The sequence below is a fragment of the Solanum lycopersicum genome, chromosome 8 (assembly GCF_036512215.1).
Source record: "Solanum lycopersicum chromosome 8, SLM_r2.1".
Classification (NCBI taxonomy): Eukaryota; Viridiplantae; Streptophyta; class Magnoliopsida; order Solanales; family Solanaceae; genus Solanum; species Solanum lycopersicum.
This window is the reverse complement of record NC_090807.1, coordinates 8,792,303-8,804,957: the sequence shown is the minus strand read 5'-3', so window position 1 is coordinate 8,804,957 and position 12,655 is coordinate 8,792,303. Positions and strand designations below refer to the sequence as shown.

The following is a 12,655-nucleotide window of genomic DNA, read 5'->3' as shown; positions in this document are numbered from 1 at the left end:
GTTTATATTGAATTTAAAGTTTCAAATTGAATTCAAAGTTTTATATTGAACTTAAGTTTGAAATTGAATTTAAAGTTTTTTAAACTTTATATTGAATTTAAAGTTTGAAATTGAATTTAAACTTTAAAGTTTATATTGAATTTAAAATTTAAATTTAAATTTTTATTAAAATAATTAAAAATTAAATTTATAAAGTGACATGAATTAAATAGAAGAGACTATTATAAAAGAAAATCAAGGCGAATAGCCGTATATTTGTTCAAATAAATAAATTATACAATACAAATATTAGAAAGAGAATAAGAGTACATAATTTAGGAGGAATTAAATAGTAATTATTATACTAACAATTGCATTTTTTTAAAATTCTTTTTGTAAATTTAGTATCATTTGAAAAGAAAGATTTTTGGAATTGACATTTGTCGTTCTTCTTCGATTGCTTCCATGCCATCATCACTATTCTCACCAAATATGTCATCAATTTGGTCTTCTATATGGCTACTTAATAGTGGTAGTCCGGTGTTTCTTCTTTCGGCATTGACCCAATCTCGAAACAATACAGTTATTTTCAAACTATCCTTTGCTAATGAATATCGATAATCTCCAATCATAAATCTCACCGCACTAAAGGCTTGCTCCGAAGCGACGGATGATGCTTGAATCGCTAGCACATCTTGAACAATCCTAGCATGGGTCGGAAATTGATTTTCACGATTCTTCCACCATATTAATATTCGAGGTTGAAGTTGTCCTTCTTCATGCCTAATCTTTTCCCGTGCCTGGTTGAAATATAAATCAAAAGCATTATTAGTAGAAGATTCAAGCTCAAGATATTCATCCATCCAATCATTCGTATCATCACTTTTAGGCTTAGAAGATGAAGGTTCAACTATTGGAATATTTTTTTGCGTAACTTTATATGCATTATATAAATCTCTAACTTTTGTATAAATGCTACTTTTACATTGTTCAACATTAGGAGTTTCATCATCTTTAAATTCTAAATTTACATAAATCTTTTCAATCATTCTTTCAACACCTCTTAATTTATAATTTGGGTTGAAAGTAGTAGCCGTCATAGATTTGAGGAATAGGGAAAAAATATGTTTTGAATTTTTCAATCATAAAAGCAAGTGAATCTTTAAATTGTCCTTTTCCTTTATATTTAGCAAATTCAAATGAAATAACACAAATATTTACTAAAGAAGAAGAAATAGTAGGATAATATTGACCAGAACATGCATTTGTTGCTCTATAAAAAAACACTTGAAAAATCAATCAGTTCTTTTGTATTTTGTCGATCTTCAAAGTCAATTCTTAAACTCGGATCCGCATTATGAGCATTAAAAACTAATTGTAGCAGTTCTTGATAAACATAAGCAACTTGAAACATTTCAAATAAAGAATTCCATCTAGTGCATATTTCTTTGGGAATTTTTCTATATGCAAGTCCACATTCATTACAACGAATTTTAAATTCTGTAATTCTAGCTTTTACTTTAGCTTTAAAATCCCAATTACAAGCACGTCTAATTTTTTCACAAGAAACTCCAAATTGAGAAATAACATCTTTTACTATTAAATTATAAACATGTGCGGCACACTTAATATGAAAACAATCATTATCAATTGGACAAAGTCTAATTTTTAAATAATCAACGGCTCCTAAATTATTAGAAGCATTATGTAAAGTGACACTCATTATTTTATCACATATTCCATAATATTGTAAAATAGAGCCTGCTTTTAATGCTATATAAGAACCGATTTTAGTTTCTTCAACATATTTATACGCTAATATTCGTTTTTGCATGTTCCATTCATGGTCAATCCAATGGACAGTAAGTGTAAAATAACCGTTACCATTAGGACTACGTTCGATATCTGAAGTAATAGATAATCTACCATCATAATAAGCAAATAAACAACAAAGAAAATGAGAATATTCTTTTTGATATTTAAAAAGATCACTTTTAATAGTATTTGTTGGAATACCTTCATAATCTGGGTTATATAATTCTCAAATATAATGAACAAAATAAGGATGTGAAAGAAATGAAAAAGTTAAACCACAAACAGCAACCATTTTAGCTAATTCTCTACGATCATTTTCTTTACTATACATGCGGTGTGTGCTTCGACTAGCCGGGTTAGACATATTTAATACACCTTGAACCATATTAGAACCTCCAACACTCATAGAACTTTCAGGTATGAGTGTTCCATTTCTATTAGCTCTTTCTATATCATCTAGGCGAGCAAATTCTTTATCACACTTTCGTAAATGTGTTCTTAGTCGTCCCGTTCCCCCTTGTGTACCTGTAGTTACATGTTTCATTATCAATTTACATTTAGTGCACATAACAGTAGTTTTTGCCTCATTTTGTATCAAAAATTTCCATACTAACGATCTTTTAACACGTACGATGACGGCATTTGAAAAAGTAGGTAAAGGAGAGACTTCGGTAATCGGACTAGTCGGGGTAGAAGTCTCTTCATCTTCCTCATTTATTTCAACTTCTTCTTCTAATTCTTCCTCAAAATTAGTCTAATGTCTACTTAAAGACTCATGACTACTTCATTTTTAGAAATAAATTCAATAGGTCTTGGTGACGTAAAAAAAGTTTCATTAACACAAGTATAATCATTAGTATTAACTAAATATCTAGGTGGAAAATTTTTAGAACAAGGGTAGCGGAAAAATTGAATGTTGTTTTTAAGCGGTATAAACTATATAATTTTTTAAAATTGATAAAGCATTTTTATACTCAAAATATTCTTGTATTCTATACATTTTTATTTCATGTATAGAAAATATTAATGCGTCATATTGATGACCAGTATGCCTATATACTTGTTCCATTTCGAAAATTGCTCTATCCATATGAAATAAAGCCCTTTTATGCTTCCAAACTCTTTTTCTTATGATAGGCAAAGATTTTTGTAGAAATTTCATTTTTATGCTAAGATATGCATGTATTATGCAAACAGCATGATATGTTAATATCAGATATTATCATGAGATATTCAAATATTTATTGATTCCCTATAGGTACTAAGTAATTTTTCTTAATGTCTAAGTTAAGTATAAGTACATATAGTATATTTGTAAAATTAATAACATTTAATAAAAAGTTTGCGTGTATACCTTTTTTCTCTTTTGTCGATGAATACTCTTTATCACTACCTCAGTAGTTCTCCCTTTAGGCCATGAACAGTGTTTCACCCTAACGACCTCAGTCTTTGGCTACTCTGTTACTGTTCCTCCCTGAGGCGGAAGATCGCAACCTTCACTTATGACTATTAATGGAGTTTTAAGAAGAAGGATATAAAAACCAACTGTTTATTTCATATCATTCATTTTACATACAGACTATAATATACTTTGTATAATACTCACAACATTAAGGAAATTACTTTTCCATGGCGGGAGAAGTTACTACTCTCTAAAACTCATACTTTTCAAGGTACTTAGCATTTTTCTAAGATGTGTTTTTCTTTCGGAAAATGTAGTCTACCTTCTCAGTATAAAGTTCCTCTTCTTTTATAGATATAAGGAGGGACTTATTACAAAAAGAAAATTATTTCAGGGACTTTCCTAAAATATTACATAATTATCTTTAAGTCCTTGGCCCTAAAGATACTTTGGTGATAAGATAATGGACGCTCCATTGTCTTCTTTTGAATAATTGGTCGACATGATATGAACCCCCCCCCCCTTTTTTTGTGCTTTCTGACGTAAGTGCCTACATCATCTTCTTTGACATCATCTTCTTTGTTTTCATCTTTATGCTTCATCAGGCATGATCAGGCATGATCATGATCTAGCATTTTGCATGCTAATCTCCATATTTCTTCAGTGGCTCCTAACCTGTGAAGTTCTAGGTCCAGAATTCTTTCTTTAAGTTCTTTGGACTTATTTTTTCCTCAAGTAATCAAGACCCAATCACTATTTTGATCGATGACTTTACAATCGTCTTTGTAAAATCTGGTTACAATAGCGTATGAGGCTTTTATTCCCAACGCTCTTCTAGTCCGAATCCATTTTATATTAAGGTGAGGAAGTTTTTTATCAACCCCGGTGGCCTTAACATTAAATTCCTTAATTTTCTCAACTGAGATGTAGTTGAGTGTAGGATAATATGCTTGCCAATCTTGACACTCCATTGATATGTTATAGAATCCGCAATAAACTCCATTGCCTTGAGCATAATTTTTAATTGCCTCGAACAATTTTGAAGGTAGATGGGACAGTTCTTTTAGATCGGGTCTTGTATAAACACGATCTAAATATCCAAACTCGAATAATTGAGTTGTAAAACTTGGTAGTCCGTTAGAAAATATTGATATTCTAGGAAACAAAACTTCTTGTTTCTAAAACCCCGTAAGTTTCTCCACTTTCTTCCGGAAGATTATATATGTATCTGGTAAAAGCAAGATACTCTTCTTCCTTCGGGTGTTGTTTTTCAACCTGAAAAGAAGAAAATACTTTTGTTCCTGACAGGACTTGGTTAGTTTTACTTTCTGGTTTCCCAGACATAATTTTTTTAGCTTTGGCTGAAGATGAGCATGTTGCTTCATTTGCTCGGCTTTTTTCCTCATCTTTAGATGTGGAAACTGGCATATCCGTGCTTACTATCGAGATGTTTTTGGCACTGAGTGCTAGTAGGACATCTTCTGCCACTTTTTTTGGATTAATATTCCCTTTCATATTTGAATTCCGTGAAGGACGTGTGTCCAGTTGTTCACATAAAATTAAGAATTCTCTCATGTTTTCATCTTGATTGGTACTAAGCTGATTCAATTCAGATTGTAACATCCAAGATTGTTCAGACAACTTTGATAACTCGTCTCTTATTATGAAAAGTTTTTGTCTTTTTTCATCAATGGACTCATCCACTGTCTTCATTTTTTCGTATATCCTATTTACCAGGATTTTTGCTTGATTGTCCATATTGGACGTTTCTGGAGATGAAATCTGCAAGAAAATTATCATTTCCTTTAATGTATTCTATTGAAAATGTATAGAATGATAATAACACCTGCCATCTGTGCAACCTTCTGTATTGCGGTTCGGAAGGTAGCTTATTAAATATTAGCCCTGAAACTTGTGTGTTATCAGTTCTAATAACAAATTGTTTTGGTAAAAGAAAAGCAAAAAATTTTCTGATTCCTCTAACAATTGCTAATAATTTCTTTTCATTAGTGGAATACCTTGTTTCTGCATCATTAAAAGTATCACTTGGGTACCAGCAAATTTCATTTAAATCGGCTTGCAATAATGCTCCCCAATGATAATCGGATGCATCAGTCTGTAAAACTAGATTATCATTATCTTCTAGTAATCTGAGTTTTGATAACTTGGCACATTCCTCTTTTAGACTTTTGATACACTTTGTGTGTTCTTCTGTCCATCCTAGTCTATTGGATTTTCTTATTAGTTTTTGTAGAATATTTCGTTTCTTTGCTAAGTCTGGAATAAATTCTCCAGCATAATTCAAACACCCTAGAAGTCTTTGAATTTCTTGTTTTGTTGTTAATTTGTCAGGAAATTCTATTATCTTTCTAGTGATATGAGATTGGAGTTCAATTCCATTTTTTGAAATAATCATTCCTAAAAATTCTATTTCATTTTTGTTTATGTCAGTTTTTTTTTTACTTGAAACAATTCCATTTTTTAGACAGATTTCTGAAAATTCCTTCAGAGGTTTTAAATGTTCTTCATATGTCTCTGAACATATTAGGATGCCATATATGTAGACTATTAAAAAATTCTTTTTTGAGAATATTTTATCCATTTTTCTTTGAAAAATTTGTGGTGCATTTTTTAGCCCAAAATGCATTACTAACCACTCATAATGTCCATTAAGGGTACTAAAAGCAGTTAACTGTACTGATTTTTCTGCTAATTTTATTTGCCAAAATTCACTTTTACAGTCGAATTTTGAAAAATATGATTTTCCTTTTGCAAGGTTAATTAAATTATTTTTATTTGGGACAAAATAGTCATCAAATATGCAGTTTTTATTTAGCTCTTTATAGTTTATTACCATGCGAGCTTTTCCTCTTTTGATTTCAGCATTATTTCTTACCATAAATGTTGGGCTACTATGAGGACTTTTACTCATTCTTATTAATTTTAGGTTGAGTAATTCTTAAATTTGAATTTTGAATTCAATTTTGTCTTCTCCGTTGTAGAGCATGAGTCTTACTCTAATGATTATACTAGGATCTTTTAGAGTCAATGTTGCCCTTTCATGCTATTGTTCCCATTTTTCTAATGCATTTTATCCATATGTTTTTTGTAAATTTTCTTTAATCTTTTCTAGATTAAGACATTACAAGTAATTTTTCTTAGATTTTCTAAATATTTTCTTTTAAAATTTTCATTATCTTTTTCAAGATTATACGAATTTTGTATTCTTGGGATTTTGATGTAATGTCCTCAAGGAGTTTTTAGATTTATCATATACAAGGTCTGTTGATAATTTTAAAATTGTTGTATAAAATCATTTCCTAATAATAAATTTGTTTCCAGTTTATCATAAGCAAATAATTTATTTATAGAAACAATTTTTTATCCTAAAATTATTTCTAACTTTTTTTTAGATTTTAAAAGTTTTTCTTTATCTCCTGTGATTCCTATCATAGAGATGTTAGTTTTATTTATGTCCCAATCTTTTATTAAAAAAGATTTTGCTAGACAAGTTGTTTCTTTTAGCATTTATACTTTCTGTATGAAACAAGTTTCACCATTATAGAACATTTCTATTCCATTTTTTCCTATGCTGTAATCTTCTAATTTGTTTAGGAATAAATTTCCTAAAATTAATTCTTGATCACTTTCGTGATTTGTAATATAACAAGGAACTGTTATTCTTATGGTATCAAATTGTATAGGTAAATTTATCATGTTTTTACAACTAAAGTTATTTCCTTGAAAAGTTTTTGTAGGTATAATGTTCTCCTTCGTAAATCGGTATTCCATCTATTAGGATACCTTTTACATGGCTAGTAGTTGCTTCTGTTTGTATTAAGATCTCTTGATACTTCCATTCTGTTCCGTTGTATATTCTTCCTTTTATTTTTTTAATATTTGGAGTTTCAATATTTAAATAATATCTATTAGATATACTTTTTCTAATTGAATTTTTTCCATACTCTATTGAAAGCCTAGGGTTACTAGTACTCCCTATTTCATGTGTTTTTTCAAATCGAATTTCATATTCAACTGGAATTTGGGCCTGTTGAATTTCTGTTTCAACTATTCTTGCTATTCCTGCACATTCTTGATCTATTTCGATCATTCCTTTATTTTTATACACTTTGCCATAATTTGAATTTGTAACTGTGTATAATGCTTGGTAATATATACTCATTATATGATTACCTGGTTTAAATAGCTCATTTTCTTTTGATTTTAAAATGTAAACTCAAAGCGTCATTAAAATCAGCATCTTTGAGTGATATACAATATTTTGGATAGTATGTAAATAGGAGTTTTGTATAGGCTAGGTTTCCCTTTACTATACCAAGATTTCCTTCTCTTGCATTTATAAATCTTTCATCTGATAAATTTATCACTATTGGACAATTTATTGCTTCTTTGAAAGTTGATTTAACTTATATTTGAATTCCACCTAGATGAACATAATTCATTTTCTTTCTTTTTCTTTCAGAAATTTTCCTTAGAATTTGATCTATCATTTGTTTTGTTAACAGGTTTACTTTATGCTTTCCTGTTGTTTGGGTAATTTCTATTACCTTTTCTATTTCTTGATATTTATGATAAGAAATTTTGTCTCTTGCAAACATTCTTTGCATTCTGCTTAGTAGATTATCTTCTACTTTAAGATTTAGTTTTAATCCTTGGATTTTCTTAAAAGTTTCTCCATCAACTATTGCTTTTAAAGCATAACCATGATGGTCTTCTTCTGTTTCTAAAATTTGTACAGAATTTTCTTTTTCTTGTATTTCTTTATTCATTTAGTCAAATTCTTCATAATTGGTTGAACATTCGGTTAAACATTCTTCATAAATATCTTCAAAGAAATCATCACTTTCTATAGATTTTACTGATTCAAGATCTGAATCAATTTCTATTCTATCTATTTTTGAGATTTTTACTCCTTTCTTGTTACATTCGTAACTTTTATGACGTTCTTCTCCACAATTGTAGCATTTGCATTTATCTTTTGTTTTTGAAAATTCTCTTTTCTTTTTATAATATTTTTTCTTTGGTATATATTTCTGTTTAGAGAAATTTTTTCTTTTTTATTAACCCTTTTTGATCTGTTTTCTTTTTTTTGTAAGGTCTATCATCACATCCCCATTGAGTAGATGCGTTGGTATCTTTACAATAAATTTGTGTATTTATTCTTTTAGTTTTTCTTTGTATGTTATGGGACATACAAAGTTGACCAAGTCTATTTCTTAGGAAATTTATCTTTGTCCAAGAGTATCTCCCTTTTTATTTTTTTTTCGTATTCTTCTCTAAAGTATTTAGCCCAGAAATCTGGTAATTTTTTATAGTATTTTTCTAGATAAGGCATCATTTCCTTACCGCTATCAAATATTTTATAATAATATTCTTCGAATTCACAAGTGTATTCTTGAATATAACTCATTTTACAAATTTGTAATTTTTCTAATTTCTCTTTAGCAATTGTCCTTATCATTTCTTTATTTTCTTTTATATTTCCTTGTCCTCCAAAGAATTCATTTGCAATGTATTGCTTTAGATTTGTTATACCTTCTTGTACAAAATTTTTTAATCCTTCTAAGGTATCATTTTTATTATATTTTCTGCATCTTCAGTTAATCCTGAAAACCAGTCATTTACTTTTCCAATAATAGTGTTAACATAATGATATATTTTTCTTCCTCTGTATAATTTCCTTTTCCCAATAGGAAATATAGTAGCATATTCTGAGACCAAAGGTCTAAGCTATCTTCTGGATCTCTTTTGCATTCAAGATCAAGAAACTGTACTCCGATATCCCCTTATTGGGAGTCTATTCGGCATAAATCTTGACTTATCACTATTATGATAGTTTTTTGTAAAATCATTATTCCTTTTTACTTTATTTGCAAAATTTTTATCATCATTTTCTGGCTCTTGCCATTCTTCTTTCATTGATGTTGATGCTTCAAATTTACCTTGGGGTCCTCCTGTTTCCCCTTTATTCATGAATACATTTAATTCTTCTGAAAGACTTAGATCTTCCATTGATTAAATCAGCTCATCAAGTTCATTCATTATTAACTTCTTCTTTTGATTTAGAATTAATTTCCACTACAAAATTACATTCTGTATTTGTTTCTAGATCATTTTCTAAATCATATAAAATTTTTCCTTTTTGCTTTTCAAGAAATTTTTGGATTAAAATTCCATCCATGCTTCCTTTTTTATAAGTGTTTCCACTTGCTGATTTTTTGTTTAGTAATTCTTTAATATATTTTTTACTTACTCTTTTGTCAAATTTTTCTGTTTTTTCTATTATATTTGTTATTCTTCCTGGAATATTTTCTTTAATAATTTTAATTCTATTTCTATCATTTTTAACCGTAAGGTTTATTGTTTATTACTTTCTATGAGATCTTTTAATAATTCGGAAATTTCTTTTATGCTCATTATTCTGAATAATAATAATCAGAGGTATCAAAGAAATTATAATTTATAGTATCAAAAATGCAAAATTATAACTATCTTAAACGAATAAAGAGCACATTACTTTCAGAATATAAATGACAAAATTAATATTATGAAACAGTGAAGTCAAACAGAAGACCAACAATAAGAATATCATCAAAATTAAACAAAGAAAGTAATATAATCCTTTGAAGTAGACTTAAATAAAAGCAACGAAATCAAACTATAATAAATATAATCAAGCAAATATGAATAAAATAAATCTAAGAAAATCAACTCATATATGTTTAGAAACATAGAACGTGAGATTTATTCATTGGTCAATTTTAACAAAATAAATAATATGAAATTAAACTAAATTTCCGTCTTAAAAAATATGGAGGCCTCCATAATCGACGGAGAAATTTTTTTCATTGGCCAATTTTGATAAACTATTAAACAGTAATTGCAATAATTAACATAAAGAAATGGCGACAAAAAGCTACTTTAGCAAAAGAGAAAAAATTGAATGCAATAGCAAGTAAATAATAAGGAATTAAGGAAAAATCAAATAATTATGGCTTGTTGGAAAATCAAAACATTGTAATTTAATAACTAAAAATGGATACGAACAAAATGATAAAATCAAACTGCAATGAGTCACAAATGAACATATATTTGGAGAAGTTAATACTAATTTTAATCCAATAGAGAGCAAGAACAAAAGCTAAAAAAAAAATTACGACGAAAAAGTAATCAAATAGGCAAAATAATAACAAAAAGTAAGTACAATAAAGTATCAACAACCAGACTTCTCTAGAGAAACTTCCGATTGCATAAACACAAGCAAAAATTAAATAATAAAAAAAATAGAAATATATGTGAAAAGGAATGAAGTGTCACTTATTTTACTGGATTTGTTTGCCGGAGTTCATGGCTCTTGTGGTTGTAGCTCATTGGAGGAGCAACAGTGTTGATGATCTGGTTCCGTTTAGAGTTGTGTCGCCGTCTCTCGGAGCTCGACTTTAAGCCAGAACACCAATAAAAGGGAGAAGAAAACGTGAAAGAGGAAGGGGACTGGGCCTGGTACGAGGGTGGTCTGGTGGTGGCGAGCTTCGAGCTCACCGGTGGATCTGAAAAAGAAGTACGATAGGTGGTGTAGCTGGTCGGAATTGCAGCAGTGTAATGGCGTTTTGTTTCTTTCCTGTGGGTCTTGGTTGTTGGTAGTGAGGGCTAAGATCTGGTGGATTTGGGGGTTTAAGGTGGTTGTTTTGTGGCTACAAAAGAGGTGTTGGAGAGGAAAGAAACAGGCAGTAGGGTGCTATATTGAGCTGGGTGGTGGGGGCAGCTCAAGGAAGAAAAATTGAGACTTTTTGCTATGTAGAATTCTTCCTTCTAATCCAAAAATAATAGTCACCGCACTTAGCTTTTGATCTAATTATTTTTTAAATAGTGAATTGTTATTCAATCGGCTTAAATTATGGGCACCCAATTGTGACCCAAATTTATTGATCAAATCTTCGTATGCAAAATTTATTCGTAATATTTAAATAATTTTTTAGATTGTATAAGAGATAAAAATAAATATCAACAAATATAACAAACAAAATTTATATATATATATATATACACACACATACATATAATAAATGTGAACAATTACATGCATTTAGCAAAAATTAAAAAAAATATTTGAATGTATTCAAGCGGCTGTTAAAAAAAATTAATTAAGATTAACTGATAAAAATCTTAAATTTTGACAAATAAGGATAGTTATCGATAAACTTATCTAAAATTATGAAAAAAATATATTTTAAACTATTAAATAAATAAAGTTAAATATTATGAAATGTTACGCAAAAACTGGGTGTCAACAGGCTGCGTCCCTAGATATTTCATTCATGTCAAAGTTGGATGGTTTTTGACACAATGCTATTAGGGATGCTTCAGCTATTATCAAATACCTTTTGGTTTACGTTTAAAGAGAGTTCTTAAATTCCTCCATTTATGCATGATGTTATGTAATGAAGTCAAGAGGCTTGTAAAAGACCTCCAAGAGGTCGAGTACGCCATGTTGCAATCCAAGGGTTGCCCTAACTTCTAGGGTGTACTTGCGGGTCGTGACAAGCTTGGTATCAGAGTATAAGGTTATGAAAATGGTCTTAGGATGTCTCCGAACCACGTATTGTAGAGTCTTATTTATCGGTGTGAGTCGCGACACATCTATGAGTAGGAGGCTATGGGATGCTTAGGAAAGATCCACTTCTTCATTCTTCAAGTCATGCCATAAGTTTGGCTTTAATAGGCCCTTTTCTAATGTTTTCTTATGATTTTGTAGGTGATGGTAACACTAGGGCTAATGCTAGAAGGGAAGGTGATGGGAGTGGGGAACAAGAGTTTCCTCCCCAAGTTCAAGAGGTGCCTCTCTAAGTGCAAGAGCAAGTTCCTCCTCAAGTTCCTAATGATCCTCTAATAAGGAATACTATGTTTGAGGAATTTAGGGCTTCTATGACTTTGTTGGATCAAGCCTTAACGGCACAAGCTAATAGAGGAGAGGTGGCTCTGGCTAAATCCTATAAAAGGAATGGGTGCTACTAGAGTAAAGGAGTTCTTAAGAATGAATCCACCAGAGTTCTATGGCTCCAAAGTTAGTGAAAATTCGAATAGGTTTATTGATGAAATGTATAAGAAGGTTGCAATCATGGGAGTGTCTTCCATTGAAAAGGGGGAGTTGGCTTCCTATCAATTGAAAGATTTTTCCCAAACTTAGTATGAACAATAAAAAGATAGTAGACTAATAGGAGCGGTTCCTATAGAGTGGGAGACTTTTAAGTTGGCTTTCCTTGATAGCTTCTTCTGGTAGGGATTAAGGGAGGCTAAGTTGGAGGAGTTCAGAAACCTCAAGCAAGTGAATTTGAGTATTAAGTAGTATGCTTTGAAGTTAACTCTTTTGTCCAAGTATGCACCAAGATTGGTAGCAAAACCTAGAGATTTGATGAATAGGTTCATGACGGGAGTGTCCGA

The 12,655-nt window shown here is 30.1% G+C and overlaps 1 long non-coding RNA gene across 3 annotated transcripts; it reads right to left on the bottom strand.

Moving 5' to 3' along the window:
* Positions 1–221: 221 nt before the first annotated feature.
* On the bottom strand, positions 222–11,033 carry LOC138337642 (uncharacterized). 3 transcript variants are annotated; one of them, XR_011211020.1, is made up of 3 exons: positions 10,544–10,924; positions 3,149–3,268; positions 222–779 (listed from the first exon to the last, which is right to left on the bottom strand). It is a non-coding gene; the product is annotated as an uncharacterized lncRNA (long non-coding RNA). The 3 variants fall into 3 exon arrangements; XR_011211019.1 differs by having other exon boundaries at positions 643–779; positions 10,535–10,674; XR_011211021.1 differs by lacking the exon at positions 222–779 and adding an exon at positions 1,922–2,319 and having other exon boundaries at positions 10,535–11,033.
* Between the last annotated feature and the right edge of the window lie 1,622 nt (positions 11,034–12,655).